The sequence below is a fragment of the Rana temporaria genome, chromosome 5, assembly GCF_905171775.1.
Source record: "Rana temporaria chromosome 5, aRanTem1.1, whole genome shotgun sequence".
Taxonomy (NCBI): domain Eukaryota; kingdom Metazoa; phylum Chordata; class Amphibia; order Anura; family Ranidae; genus Rana; species Rana temporaria.
The window spans coordinates 418,495,874-418,510,306 of record NC_053493.1 but is presented as its reverse complement, the minus strand read 5'-3'; the positions used below and the strand labels follow the sequence as shown (position 1 = coordinate 418,510,306).

The 14,433-nt window shown below is 42.2% G+C and overlaps 1 protein-coding gene across 4 annotated transcripts in view; it reads left to right on the top strand.

Annotated features, from left to right (window-relative positions):
- The window catches only part of ALS2CL (ALS2 C-terminal like), a 203,337-nt gene that overhangs the window by 23,014 nt on the left and 165,890 nt on the right, over nucleotides 1-14,433 (top strand). For 2 of the 4 annotated variants that reach the window (XM_040355206.1, XM_040355210.1), the window contains exon 2: nucleotides 9,131-9,306. The exons of 1 other annotated variant lie outside the window; for it this stretch is intronic. The gene's annotated coding sequence lies outside the window, so the exon portion shown is untranslated. The remainder of the gene's footprint in view (nucleotides 1-9,130; nucleotides 9,307-14,433) is intronic. One more of the 4 variants, XM_040355208.1, reaches the window with a different exon arrangement.

Here is a 14,433-nt window from a genome sequence, read left to right as displayed (position 1 = left end):
TGTCCCGAATCCTTGATAAAGGATGGTAGACTAACCACCAGGTTTTGCAGGAAGTAGTCAAGGTAGCTCCCTAGATTGCTGGACAGACTATCAATACCCGCGACGATCGGTCGGCCCGGTGGTCTCTCTAGGCTCTTGTGGATCTTCGGAATATGATAGAAATGTGGAACTACTGGGTGCTTGGAATAAAGGAAAAGGAATTCACTTTTCGTCAAGATCTTATCTGAGACGGCCTTTTCCAACAATTTCTTTAGTTCCTTATTGTACAGTACTGTCGGGTCCCATAGTAATCTCTCGTATGTTGTGGTATCCTCGATCAGTCTAAAAGCTTCTTCCAAATATTGTTCCTTATCTTGTATCACCAGACCTCCACCTTTATCTGCCTTCCTTATTATAATGTCTGAATTATTCTTCAGGCTATTTAGAGGCGCCTCCAGATCTATATTGGGATTTCTTCTACCTTTGTGACCTCTTTTTCCACAGATCTTTCTAAATTCTTTTAGGACTACCTCATGGAATGTGGAAATAAATTGACCCTTATTCCAATGCGGATAGAAGCTTGACTTAGCCCTAAAAGATGTGCCAATTATTGGCTCTTCGCCTATCGAGGCTAGGGGTTCATTTTGGGTCCCCGTCCTTCCCTCATTATAGAGTTCCTCCAGTATGTCCAAAATGTCCTCCTCCAAAGGCTCTTCTTCGCACGATGGAATTGTGTCTTCTTGGATCTCACTAAGTGTTCCATTGATTTCCTTGAGCCGAAAGAAGCGTTTCACTGTAAGATTTCGTGTGAATTTATTCAGATCGATAAAAAGTTCGAAAAGATTTGGAGCAGTGTCCATGGCAAAATTCAATCCTCTTCTCAATAATTTCAGCTCTTCTTCTTTAAAAGTGCATTTGGACAAGTTGAAGATTTTAATGGTGGAGTGATTTTCTATTTCTTCATTATTCTTCTTAGACTTCTTCCCTCCTCTCCGGCCTCTTCTCGTAGATTTCTCACTCTCCGAGTGTTTGGGGGGGATGGGATAGACCTTGCTACTAGATTTTTCTGAGCTGCGGGTCTTGTCCACCCCGCAGCTCCTTTCCCAAAAAAAGAGGAGTTTGTATCTTTTTTGGCTATTGTTGTTGTTTTGGACCTGCACCCTCCCATATCGTTCTCGCCACCGGGTACTACTTGCATTACTATCGATGTTAATTCTATTTGAGATTGTTCTACCCCATCTTTGTTAGTCTCTTGTAATGGTTCATCATTTTCTTCTATTCGGTCATCACGTTTTTGTACTAGATTCAATAGTAAAGCTTCCACTATACAAAAAATCTTTAAAAGAAATTGGAAGATTCTGACAGCTGACCCTTTCCTCAAGACTTGCATTCCATCGCATCCCAATCTGGTCTTTAGAAGACCGAAGGATCTGAGAAGTATTGTAGCTCCTAGCAGAGTCAAGAAAAACAGCAGAAATAAAGGACTTGAAAGCCCCTGGTCTACGATCTTCGACCAGAAAGGAAGCTATAAATGTGGGGTGAATACATGTGGTAATTGTATGCACATGCATCATAGGAAAAAAGAAGTTTTTGGGGTGGATGGAAGACGCCATAAGATCAAACAATTTATTAATTGTGGAATTGAGTTTGTGATCTATGGCATTATGTGCCCATGTGGCCTGCTTTATGTAGGGCGCACTTCACGACAACTAAGAACCAGAATGAACGAACATAGGAGCAGCATCTCTACAAAAAAAGATAAAGGCTCCATACCCAAACATTTTAGAGAAGTTCATGATGGTGAAGTGGAGGGCCTCAAAGTCTTTGGCATAGAGGCCATTCAAAATGACCTTGACAGGGGGAAGAAACATCAAATTCTCTGTAAAAGAGAAGCATATTGGATTTTCACTTTGGGTACAATGGTGCCGAATGGACTGAACGAAGAAATAGAACTGCACACTATAACATAAGCAGAAAGAGAAATAATAATGTTCTTGTCCTGTTCCAGTATGTCCCCCCCTCTGCCTCATGCCCGCATCCCCTCTTTTATCCCTTTCTCCCTCAAAATCATCTAAAACTATTCATCTATCAAATTCCAAGGCAAAAAACCCCCCCCCCCCCCACCAAAAACCCCCCTCCCCCCCCTCCCCTTCCTTTCTCTTCCCAAAACAAATAGATGAGTAACATAGTCAGTACAATAGTTATCCATGCACTAATCATTTAGTAATGCAAAATAGATAATAATCTAAATGGCCTAAAGAGACGTCCATGCCACCTGTCCATTGTGGACTGGATTTATGTAATTAACTGACCTTTTATCATCACTTTTTATTTCTTTGTTTTTTCGCTTTTTAATACTTAGTCTAGTCGATTCATAAAATCATAGGTAATACCACTGGGGGCACCTTTTTTGTAAGTGCCCCTAAGGGCACTGTGGGAGGTTGTAACAGTATGATCGCACGGTTAGTTATGTAGATATCTGGAGGGTCTGCAGTCCTTCTAGATACTATCACCTGGGACCTCTGTGAGTGTGCATCCATAAAAGCTGGGCATATGACCATAGACAACATTACTATTATTATTATTGTTATTTTTACTACCATTTGAAATTATGTGGTTTTTAATTGGATTAAATGGTGGGACACTTTTATCTGGAATCTATTAATATTAATTAATTATCAACTCCTTTAATACTCCTTTTAAATGCATTATGTGTCCATTTGTGAAAGTTAGATTTTTAAATATTTATAATATATGTCTTTTATGTAAAGGGTGTGTAATATTATTAGTAATAATCTTTCACCTGCACAAGGTTGATGGCTCGCTCCATGTAATTTACTTCCCCACATAAAAAAAAATTTCCTCCTCTCCCCTCCATTCTTCCTTCCCTTTGGTGTTTTGTCATTCAGTGATGCTGTCCTGCTATATAGAGGCGACACTGAGAGGCAATATTCATCTTTCACCACTAGATGGCAACGGTGTAACTCTCCCCTTTGGGAACGTGCCATCTAGTAGGGAAGGAGACGCTCCAGCCTGCTGGTTCTACAAGCTGGAGCGCATCGTCACTGTATATGCGCCGCGCGCGGCGTCAATGACGTCACGCGCATGCGCAGTGGAACGTAGACTCGGCTGGAGCGCAAACAACTTCCTCCACGTTGGGCGTGCGTTCCAGCAGCCTCCTCGTCCAAGGAAGGTAGGCACAGCACTGCAAGTGGGGCTTGTGTGGCACATATGAGCAACTACACAGCCCCTTATTGGAAGTGTGATTAGGAGAGGCCTTATTACACTCTGGCACTTTATTGATTTGATTTGCTATAACTATACACTTGGAGGCAGCAATCTGCTGAGTGCTTTGACTGAAAAGGCTTTCCATATTGTGGTGTGTGTATGTATGTGTATATATATTGATGCCTTATTGTGGTAGTCATTTTGTATGTACATTTTTGTATACATTGCTGGGTATAGTGCAATTTTGGACTGTGTATTCATACTAAGAATGGCTTGATATAGACATGGAGAGAGGAATAAGGAAAAGGTGACAGACATGTGGGTGGGTGTCCGGCCATGCACCTCCTACTTCATGGGAGGGGCGTCTTTACCACTTACTGAAAGCTAGTATTTATTGAGACAAGTCCCTTGGTGAGGAAACACTGCAGACCTTTTAGCTCTGAGGAAAGGGGTTCTCCCCTGAAACGCGTCAGCCCTAGCCACGGTCACGGATCGAAACAATATCGTGCTATGCCGATGGTGTTGGTTCTTTGCTGCATTGTGATTCAAGGCCTGTTTTTAACACTCCTTTTGTGAGTATTATGATTTGTTTTTATTGATTTAATAAAATCCACCAAACAGTATCACACTAGGTCGGTGCGCCCTCCGTTTTTCCTCTTTTGTTTCCTCTCTAATTAGGTGACATCTGGAGGCAATTGGTTCCCCTAGATTTTAGTTATCAGAGTAAAGGGGGCTGAATACAAATGCCCCTCCCCCCACACACTTTTCACATATTTATTTGTATAATTTATAATTTTCCTTCCACTTCACAATTATGTGACACTTTGTGTCTCTCACATAAAATCCCAATAAAATATATTTACGTTTTTGGTTGTAACATGAGAACATGTGGGAAATTTGAAGTCACTGTAGATGGAGTTGTTTTTTTTGTTAAACCTAACTACGTATATCTGGTACAGAGGAAAAAGTAGGGCAGCGGCGCATCCAATAAATCAATACAACACATTCGTTTAGACTCCTGAAATCATCATCCCATTAAAGTAATACACAGAAGAATTTGGTGTATAGATGGGACTTTCTGGGCCAGATTCACAGAACAAATACGCCGGGGTATCTGCTGATACTTCGGCGTATTTTCAAATTTGCCGCGTCGTATCTTAATTTGTGATTCACAAACAGAGATACGACGGCATTCGGCTAAGATCCGACAGGCGTACGGCTTCGGATCTTAGGATTCAATACTTCGGGCGTCGTTTTCCAGCGTCGGGTATGCAAATTAGCTTTTACGGCGATCCACGTAGATACGCGCGTTCGTTACGTCGTCGCTCGTCGTTTTTTCCCGTCGCAAAGTTAAGCCTGCTTTTACATGGCTTAACTTTAGACGAGCCATGTTAAAGTATGGCCGTTGTTCCCACGTCGAATTTCAAATTTTTTTTTGCGTAAGACGTCCGGGAATACGAAAGTACGTTACGCACGTCGCCATTCAAAAAAATGACGTCAGTTCGCGCAAAAGCACGGCGGGAATTTCAAAACGGATCATGCGCAGAACGTCCGGCGCGGGAGCGCGCTTAGTTTAAATGGTGCATGCCCCATTTGAATTAGGCGGGCTTGCGCCGGACGGCTTTACGTTACACCGCCGTAAGTTTACACGCAAGTGCTTGGTGAATCAGGCACTTGCGCTGAAAACTTGCGGCGGTGTAACGTAAAGACGATACGTTGCGCTACCGTAAGTGTACCTGAATCTGGCCCTCTATATGCAACCGGGTACCAGAAAAAAACAAATGATATAAAAAATAAAAACAGGACGATTTTTGTTACAGAGAAATACGCCGATAAAAAATGTCCTCAGGCACATACCGTAATATTGTAAAATCAATGAACAGGACGTCTAATGCGACCGTAATGATGGTATGAAACAGTCAACGCGTTTCGTGGGCCACCCCGCTTCATTAGGACCAAACGTATCGTGCTTACAATGTAGTACAATCACAGATGTAATTACCGTATTTATCGCGGTATAACGCGCTCCCGCGTATACCGCGCACCCCTGATTGCGCAAATACCGTGCGAGAAAAAAAGTTTCAATGACCGCCATTTTATTCCCTAGGTTGTCTGCTAAAAAAAAAAAAAAAATATATATATATATATATATATATATATATATATATAATGTTTGGGGGTTCTGATTAATTTTCTAGCAAAAAAAATTAGATTTTTACATGAAGGAGAGGTGCCAGAATAGGCGCGGTTGTCAAGTGGTTAAAGTGGTTGTAAAGGCAGAAGTTTTTTTTTTATCTTAACCACTTCCCTACCGTAGGACGTCATATGACGTCCTGGACTTTAGGAGGGGGGGGGGGGATATCTGAATGATGCCTGCAGCTTTTTTGTTCTTATAGGCGGCGGGAGGGGACGTCCCCCCCTCCTCCAGGCTGGAAAAAATGAGTTCGGGAAAATATTTCACCGATCTCATGCCAACAGCCACGATTGCGGCTTTGTTTACTTCCGGGTGACGTCACGCCCGGATACCCGGAAGTAAACAAAACCGCGTGGCTGTCGGCATGAGATCGGTGAATTTTTTTCCCGAACTCATGCTTTCCAGCCTGGAGGAGAGATGTTGTGTTGAGGGTCTTATTGACCCCGCCTCTCCCCATAAAGAGGACCTGTCACTAACAATTCCTATTACAAGGGATGTTTACATTCCTTGTAATAGGAATAAAAGTGATCAAAAAAATGAATAAAAATGTAAAATAAAGTGTAAAAATAAAAAAAAAATTAAGTAAAATAAAAAGAGCGCGAGCAACAATTCTAGCACTAGACCTCCTCTGTAATTCAAAACCGGTAACCTGTAAAAAAAAATTATAAAGCGTCGCCTACGGAGATTTTTAAGTACCGAAGTGTTGCGCCATTCCACGAGTGTGCGCAATTTTGAAGCGTGACATGTTAGGTATCTATTTATTCGGCGTAACATCATCTTTCACATTATAACAAAAAATTGGGCTAACTTTACTGTTTTTTTTTTTTTTAATTCATGAAAAAAATGGCGTTTGCAAAATTATTGCGCAAATATCGTGCAAGATAAAAAGTTGGAATGACTGCCACTTTATTCCCTAGGTTGTCTGATAAAACATATATATATATTATTATATTGACGTCCTGCAGGATTACATGCCGGCGCGCGCCCGTGGGGGTGCGCAGCGCGGCGATCGGTGATGCGGGGTGTCAGTCTGACACCCTGCATCTCCGATCTCAGTAAAGAGCCTCCGGCGGAGGCTCTTTACCACGTGATCAGCCGTGTCCAATCACGGCTGATCACGATGTAAACAGGAAGAGCCGTTGATCGGCTCTTCCTCACTCGCGTCTGACAGACACGAGTAGAGGAGAGACGTTTGGCGGCTCTCCTGACAGGGGGGGTTCGCGCTGATTGTTTATCAGCGCAGCCCCCCCTCGGATGCCCACACTGGACCACCAGGGAGTGCCCACCGTGCTCAATAGAGATAAATAGGCAAAAAAAACAAAAAAAAAATCGAACTCAATCGATGCCAATCAGTGCCCACAAATGGGCACTGACTGACAACATGGGCACTGACTGAAATGATGCCCAGCAATGCCATCAGTGCCACCCCTCAGTGTCCATCAGTGCCACCCCACAGTGTCAATCAGTGCCCATCTATGCCCAGTGCCCAACTATCAGTGCCCATCTGTGCCACCAATAAGTACCCATCAGTGCCACCCACAAGTGCCACCCATGAGTGCCCATCAGTGCCGCCAAAGAGGGCCCAGTGCCGCCTATTAGTGCCCATCAGTGCCGCCTATAAGTGCCCATCAGTGTAGCATACCAGCACCGCCTATCTGTGCCCATCAGTGCCACCTCATCGGTGCCCATCAGTGCCGCCATATCAGTGCCCATCAGTGCCGCCATATCAGTGCCCATAATTGAAGAAGAAAACTTACTTATTTACAAAAAAATTAACAGAAAAAAATAAAAACTTTTTTTAGTTTTTGCGCAAAAAATAAAAATCGCAGAGGTGATCAAATACCACCAAAAGAAAGCTCTATTTGTGGGAAAAAAATTATGACATTTTCATTTGGGTACAGTGTAGCACGACCGCGCAATTGTCATTCAAATTGCGACAGTGCTGAAAGCTGAAAATTGGCTTGGGCAGGAAGGTGTATAAGTGTCCCCCGGTATGGAAGGGGTTAATAAGGTAACAAGGAATCTACATGAGATTTGTTATACAATCTATGGAGGGAATGGAGGGGGGAACAATGAGATTTTGCTTTAATTTCCAGCAGATCTCTGTCACCAAAACCCCGACATGTCAGTGCTGAGTGATGACATTGTGGAAATGTTGCAACAAGAATTGCAACAACACAGAGTCTCGCTGAGAACTGATACTTTGTATGGAAATGACAAATCTGACAACGAGAGATATTTATGGGAAAAAAACATAAAAATGCAAAATCTCCTCCTCCGTTTGATAGAACAGGAGCCGCGGCGTCATCTCTTCTTTCCCAATGTAAGCCACACATGTGAGATATCGCCGCGTGCGTTACAGGGAGAGCAGTCATTTTAGCGCAAGACCTCCTCTGTAACTCTAAACTGGTAACCTGTAAAAAATGTTTAAAGCGTCGCCTATGGAGATTTTTTAAGTACCAAAGTTTGTCGCCATTCCACGAGCCAACGCAATTTTAAAGCGTGACATGTCGGGTATCTAATTACTCGGCGTAACATCATCTTTCACATTTTACAAAAAAATTGGGCTAACTTTATTTATTTTTTCTTGTTTTTAATTTATGAAACAGTTTTTTTTTTTTCAAAAAAAGGCGTTTGAAAAATCGCTGTACAAATACCGCGTGACATAAAAAGTTGCAACGGCTGCCATTTTATTTCTTAGGGTCTCTGCTAAAAAAAAAACAAAAAAAACCCTATATATAATGTTTGGAGGTTCTGAGTAATTTTCTAGAAAAGGAGAGAAGTGGTTAAAAACATTTTTATCACTTTTATTTGTATTAATATTATTATTGTTATAACAATATTATATATAGTGATGTAGCTAAAATGTCTCCACTAAAATCAAAAAAATAAATAAATAAAATAAAATATAATAATAATATATATATATATATATATTTTTTAAATTTCATCACTGTATATAATATTATCATTATAATTATAATAATACATACAGTGAGGTAGCTAAAAAATTTCCACTGAAATCGTAAAATAATAATAATAATATTTTTTTTTTTTTTTTTTTTTTAAGATTTCAGTGGAGAAATGTTAGCTACATCACTATATATAACTTTGTTATTATTATTATTATTATTATTATTATTATTATTATTATTATTATTATTGTTATAACAATATTGTATATAGTGATGTAGCTATCATTTCTCCACTGAAATCTAAAAAAGAAAAAAATAATAAAAATATATATATATATATATATATTTTATTATTATTATTTTATTTTTATTTTTTAAGATTTCAGTGGAGAAATGATAGCTACATCACTGTATATAATATTATTATTATTATTATTATTATTATTATTATTATTATTATTATTATAACAATATTATATATAGTGATGTAGCTATCATTTCTCCACTGAAATCTTAAAAAAAAAAAAAAAAATAATAATAATAATAATAATAATAATAATAAATATATATATTATTATTTTATTTTTATTTTTTTAAGATTGTTTTAAGATTGTTTTAAGATATTATATACATATATATATATATATATATATATATATATATATATATATATATATTTTTTTTTTTTAAGATGTAACCATCCCTTGTTATAACAATGCAGCATGACAGGTCCTCTTTATGGAGAGATGTGGGATCTATAAGACCCCTTCATCTCTTCATTTAAATTTAAAGATTTATTTTTTTATCTAAATAGCTTTAAAACAAAATGACGCCATGTCGTTGTTCCGTTTCTCCAAGACCATAATCTTCCTCGGCTGCCCAGAAAGTTCCCGGACCCTCGTCTGCAGTTCCCAGAATTCTACCTGCAATTATCTGTGGCCAATCAAAATGCAGCAAAACCTGTGATCTGATCTCTGCGCCCAATTTGTGGTAAGTGGCGTGTGACAGTGAGAGATGCGGGTAGGTGACCTCCGTGTAACATTCTTACCGTAAACGGCTTTGAAATAATCAGACCAGTTTTGTGGGTTATTAATAATCTGACAGCTACTTCTCCCCTCTTCAAAAGTTTCCCCCCCCCCCCCCCCTGTACACCCCCAACCCCGGCCCCCTTACCCCCCCCCCCCCACCGAGGACCAGAGCAATGTGTATAATCTGTCAATTTTATTTATTACAGGTACAGTAAAACCTCGGATTGCAAGCATAATTCGTTCCGGAAACATGCTTGTAATCCAAAGCGCTTGTATATCAAAGCGAATTTTCCCATAAGAAATAATGGAAACTCAGATGATTCGTTCCACAACCATTTATTCATAAGTCCTTCAGTTTATAGTCCATATAAAAAGATTAGAGCGATGTGATTGGTTGTGTGACCATATACAGTGATGTGGCTAAAATTTCTCCACGGAAATTAATTAAAATTAAATTAAATACATTATTAATAATAATAATAATAATAATAATATACAGTGATTTAGCTAAAATGTATCCACTGAAATCTTAAATCAAAATTAAAATTAAATAATATATTATTATATTTATTTTATTTTAATTTTTTATTATTTTAAGATTTCAGTGGAGAAATTTTAGCTACATCACTGTATAGGTTGTTATTATTATTATTATTATTATTATTATTATTATTATTACTATTATTATTATTATTATTATTAATAATAATAATAATAATAATAATAATAATAATATACAGTGAAGTAGCTAAAATTTCTCTGCTAAAATCTTAAAAATAAAATATAATAATATTTATTTTATTTTTATTTTTATTTTTAAGATTTCAGTGGAGAAATTTTAGCTGGATCACTGTATATATTATTATTATTATTATTATTATTATTATTATTATTATAATATATACAGTGATGTAGCTAAAATTTCTCCACTGAAATCTTAAAAAATAATAATAATAATAATAATAATAATAATAATAGCTATTATTTTATTTTTTAGATTCCGATGGAGAAATGTTGGTGTGTTGGGAATGCGGAGTTTATTCTGCGCAGTGAATATTATTTCTCATGGATGTGAGAGAGATAATTGGATGGGAGGGTTGGAGGACATAACAAAGGCCGGTCTTTGGGCCGGGGACACAGAGCTCCATTGTGTCACATGTCACTTTGTGTTCTGCCGAGTCTAATTGCGGGTGACATGTCCGGCCAGTTGCTCGGTCAGTTTAGCACAGATAGTTATTTTAGTGTGAGAAGAGAGCGACAGGCAGATTTTTCACTGCTAACAATTTTTTGTGAGATGAGATACAGTTTCCTTCTACATTATTTTGAAAATTATGAACCATGAAAACTAGAGTTGTCCCGATACCACTTTTTTAGGACTGAGTACGAGTACCGATACTTTTTTCAAGTACTCGCCGATACCGAATACCGATACTTTTTTTTAAATGTGTCCCCAAATGCAGCCGTGTCCCCCCACATATGCAGCCATGTCCCCCCCATATATGCAGCCATGTCCCCCACATATGCAGCCATGTCCCCCACATATGCAGCCATGTCCCCCCCAGATGCAGCCATGTCCCCCCCACAGATATGCAGCCATGTCCCCCCACATATGCAGCCATGCCCCCCCACATATGCAGCCATGTCCCCCCACATATGCAGCCATGTCCCCCACATATGCAGCCATGCCCCCCCATATCCAGCCATGTCCCCCCACATATTGCAGCCATGTCCCCCCACATATGCAGCCATGCCCCCCACATATGCAGCCATGTCCCCCCATATCCAGCCATGTCCCCCCACATATATGCAGCAATGTCCCCCATATATGCAGCAATGTCCCCCCACATATATGCAGCCATGTCCCCCCACATATGCAGCCATGTCCCCCCACATATATGCAGCAATGTCCCCCCACATATGCAGCAATGTCCCCCATATATGCAGCCATGTCCCCCCACATATGCAGCCATGTCCCCCCACATATGCAGCCATGTCCCCCCACATATATGCAGCAATGTCCCCCATATTTGCAGCCATGCCCCCCATATATGCAGCCATGTCCCCCCACATATGCAGCAAGTATTCTATTTAGGCATCGGGGGTATTTGCGGGAGTACAAGTACTCCCGCAAATACTCTGTATCGATATCGGGACAACCCTAATGAAAACCAAGAAATACTTTTAAAAATGTTAAATAAATCCTCTCCATTTCCATTACATACCTGATGATGTCATCGCCGGGTCTCTGTGATTCCCTATACAATGCAGGCAGATCATGACTGGTGGGAGGGGCCAGCAGGGGGCTGGAAATGGCTTCCTGAAAACATTCCAGCCCCCCCCCCCCCCGCCTCAGTACTCCTCTCAAGGTCATTGGGAATGAGCCGAAGGTCGGGGAGCCCATTCAGACGGGAGCTAAACATCACGTGTTAAAAACTGTATTTTTACTGCTTCTATATTCTAAAATCAGGGCGGAGACAAGGGGGAGGGGCAGGAGGTGCGGCCGTACAATCAGGGCGGAGACAAGGGGGGGGGCAGGAGGTGCGGCCGTACAATCAGGGCGGAGACAATGGGGGGGGGCAGGAGGGGCGACCGCCCTGGGCACTGTGGTATCATGTGAGGTGCAGGAGGTGGCACAAAGATATTGGGGAGGGTGGGATTTGTGTTGGGGGGGGGGAATTTGGGGGGGGGCAGCTGGGAGTAATAGTTGTTCTAGGAGGGGAGAGTTGGGAGAGGGTGTGCCAGGAAAGGTGATTTGGGGGGGGGGGATTTGTGTTGGGAGGGGGGATGGGGAAGAGGATTTGTGCTAAAAGAGGTGATATGGTAGAGGGGGGGGGGGGGGATTTGTGCTAGGAGGGGATTTTTTGTGGGGGAGAGGAGTTTGTGCTATTAGGGATGATTGGTAGGTATTTGTGCTAGGAGGGGGGTGAAGGAGATTTGTGCTGGGAGGGGGAGTTGGAGGGGGGAGATTTGTGCTAGGAGAGGGGATTTGTGCTTGGAGTGGAAATTTGAGGGGAGGAAATTGTGCTAGGAGGGGGGATGAAGGGGATTTGTGCTGGGAGGGAGATTTTCAGTTAAGGGTATATCTGTACTAGGAGGGGTGAAGGGGATTTGTGCTGGAGGGGGATTTGAAGTGGGGGGGGGGAATTGTGCTAGGAGGGGGATAAAGGGGAGTTGTGCTAGGAGGGGGATTTGGAGTGAGGGTGAGATTTGTGCTAGGTGGGGGGATGAAGGGGATTTGTGTTGGGTGGGGGATTTGCAGTGGGGGGGGGACTTGTGCTAGGAGGAGGGATGAAGGGTATTTGTGCTGGGAGGGGGATTTGTAGTGGGGGGGGGACTTGTGCTAGGAGGAGGGATGAAGGGGATTTGTGCTGGGAGGGAGATTTTCAGTTAAGGGTAGATCTGTACTAGGAGGGATGAAGGGGATTTGTGCTGGAGGGGAATTTGAAGTGGGGGGGGGATTGTGCTAGGAGGAGGGATAAAGGGGAGTTGTGCTGGACAGGGAATTCGGAGTGAGGGGGAAGATTTGTGCTAGAAGGGGGGGACGAAGGGGATTTGTGCTGGGAGGGAGATTTTCAGTTAAGGGTAGATCTGTGCTAGGAGGGGTGAAGGGGATTTGTGCTGGGCGTCGGATTTGGAGTGAGGGAGAGATTTGTGCTAGAAGGAGGGATAAAGGGAAGTTGTGCTGGCCGGGGGATTTGGAGTGAGGGGGGGGAGACTCGTGCTAGGAGGGGGGGGGATGAAGGGGATTTGTGCTGGGGGATTTGCAGTGGGGGGGGATTTATGCTAGGAGGAGGGATGAAGTAAATTTGTGCTAGGAGGGGGATTTAAAGTGGGGGGATGTGTACTTGGAATGTAAATTGGAGGAGTAGAGGATTTGTGCAATAGGGGGGGGGGGTTGTGCTGGGAGGGGGGATTTTAGTAGGGGGTAGATTTGTCCTGGCAGGAGGAGGAATGTCGCACGACCGCGCAATTGTCGTTTAAAGCGACGCAGTGCCAAATCTCAGAAAGTGGCCCCGGTCATTAAGGGGGAAAATCCTTCCGGGGTGAAGTGGATAAAAAGTACATATATTTTACAAATGAATTAAATAGGTTTTTTTTACACCTTTTCAAGGTTAAAATGTGTAAAAATATTAATGAACAAAGCAAACAAATTATTTTTTTTTTTTTTACTGTTTATAAAAATAGATGTGAACAATAAAAAAAAAAAAAAAGCAGGAACATAATAAATAAAGGGCGGAGTCTAGAGAGTTAATTAACCACTTCCTGCCCGCCGTGTGCAGAATGACGTCCGGGAAGTGGTTCTGTTATCCTGATTGGGTGTCATATGACGTCCAGCAGGATAACATGCCGGTCCGTGGGGGGCATGCAGCATGGGGATCGCGTGTGCGGCGTGTCAGTCTGACACACCGCATCTCTGATCATGATAGGAAGCCTCTGAAGCCACGTGATCAGCTGTGACCAATCACAGCCGATTATCGTGTGAACCAGGAAGTGCCAGTAAGCGGCATTCCTTGGTTCGCGCTGACAGGGAGAGCCAGAAAGATTGATTATCAGCACAGCCCCCTCAGATGTACCAATCACCTGCCAACCGGTGCCCAGCAATGTACCAACATTAAATTCTGCCGGTGCTCACCACAGTGCTTATCAGTACCTCATCACCAGTGCTGCCCATCGGTGCCACCTGTCATTGCCCATCACAGTCGCCAGTCAGTGCCCATCACAGCCGCCTGTCAGTGCCCATCACAGTCGCCAGTCAGTGCCCATCACAGTCGCCAGTCAGTGCCCATCACAGCCGCCTATCAGTGCCACCTATCAGTGCCCATCTGTGCTGCATATCAGTGCCGCCTATTGGTGCCCATCAGTGCTGCAAATAAGTGCCCATCAATTTTACATATAAGTGCCACTTTATCAGTGCAAACTCATGAGTGCCGCCTCATCAGTGCTGCAATCATCAGTGCCAGTCAGTGCCACTTTATCAGTGCCAACTCATCAGTGTCGCCTCATCAGTGCCCATCAGTGCCACCTATCAGTGCCACCTATCAGTGCCCATCTGTGCTGCATATCAGTGCCGCCTATTGGTGCACATCAG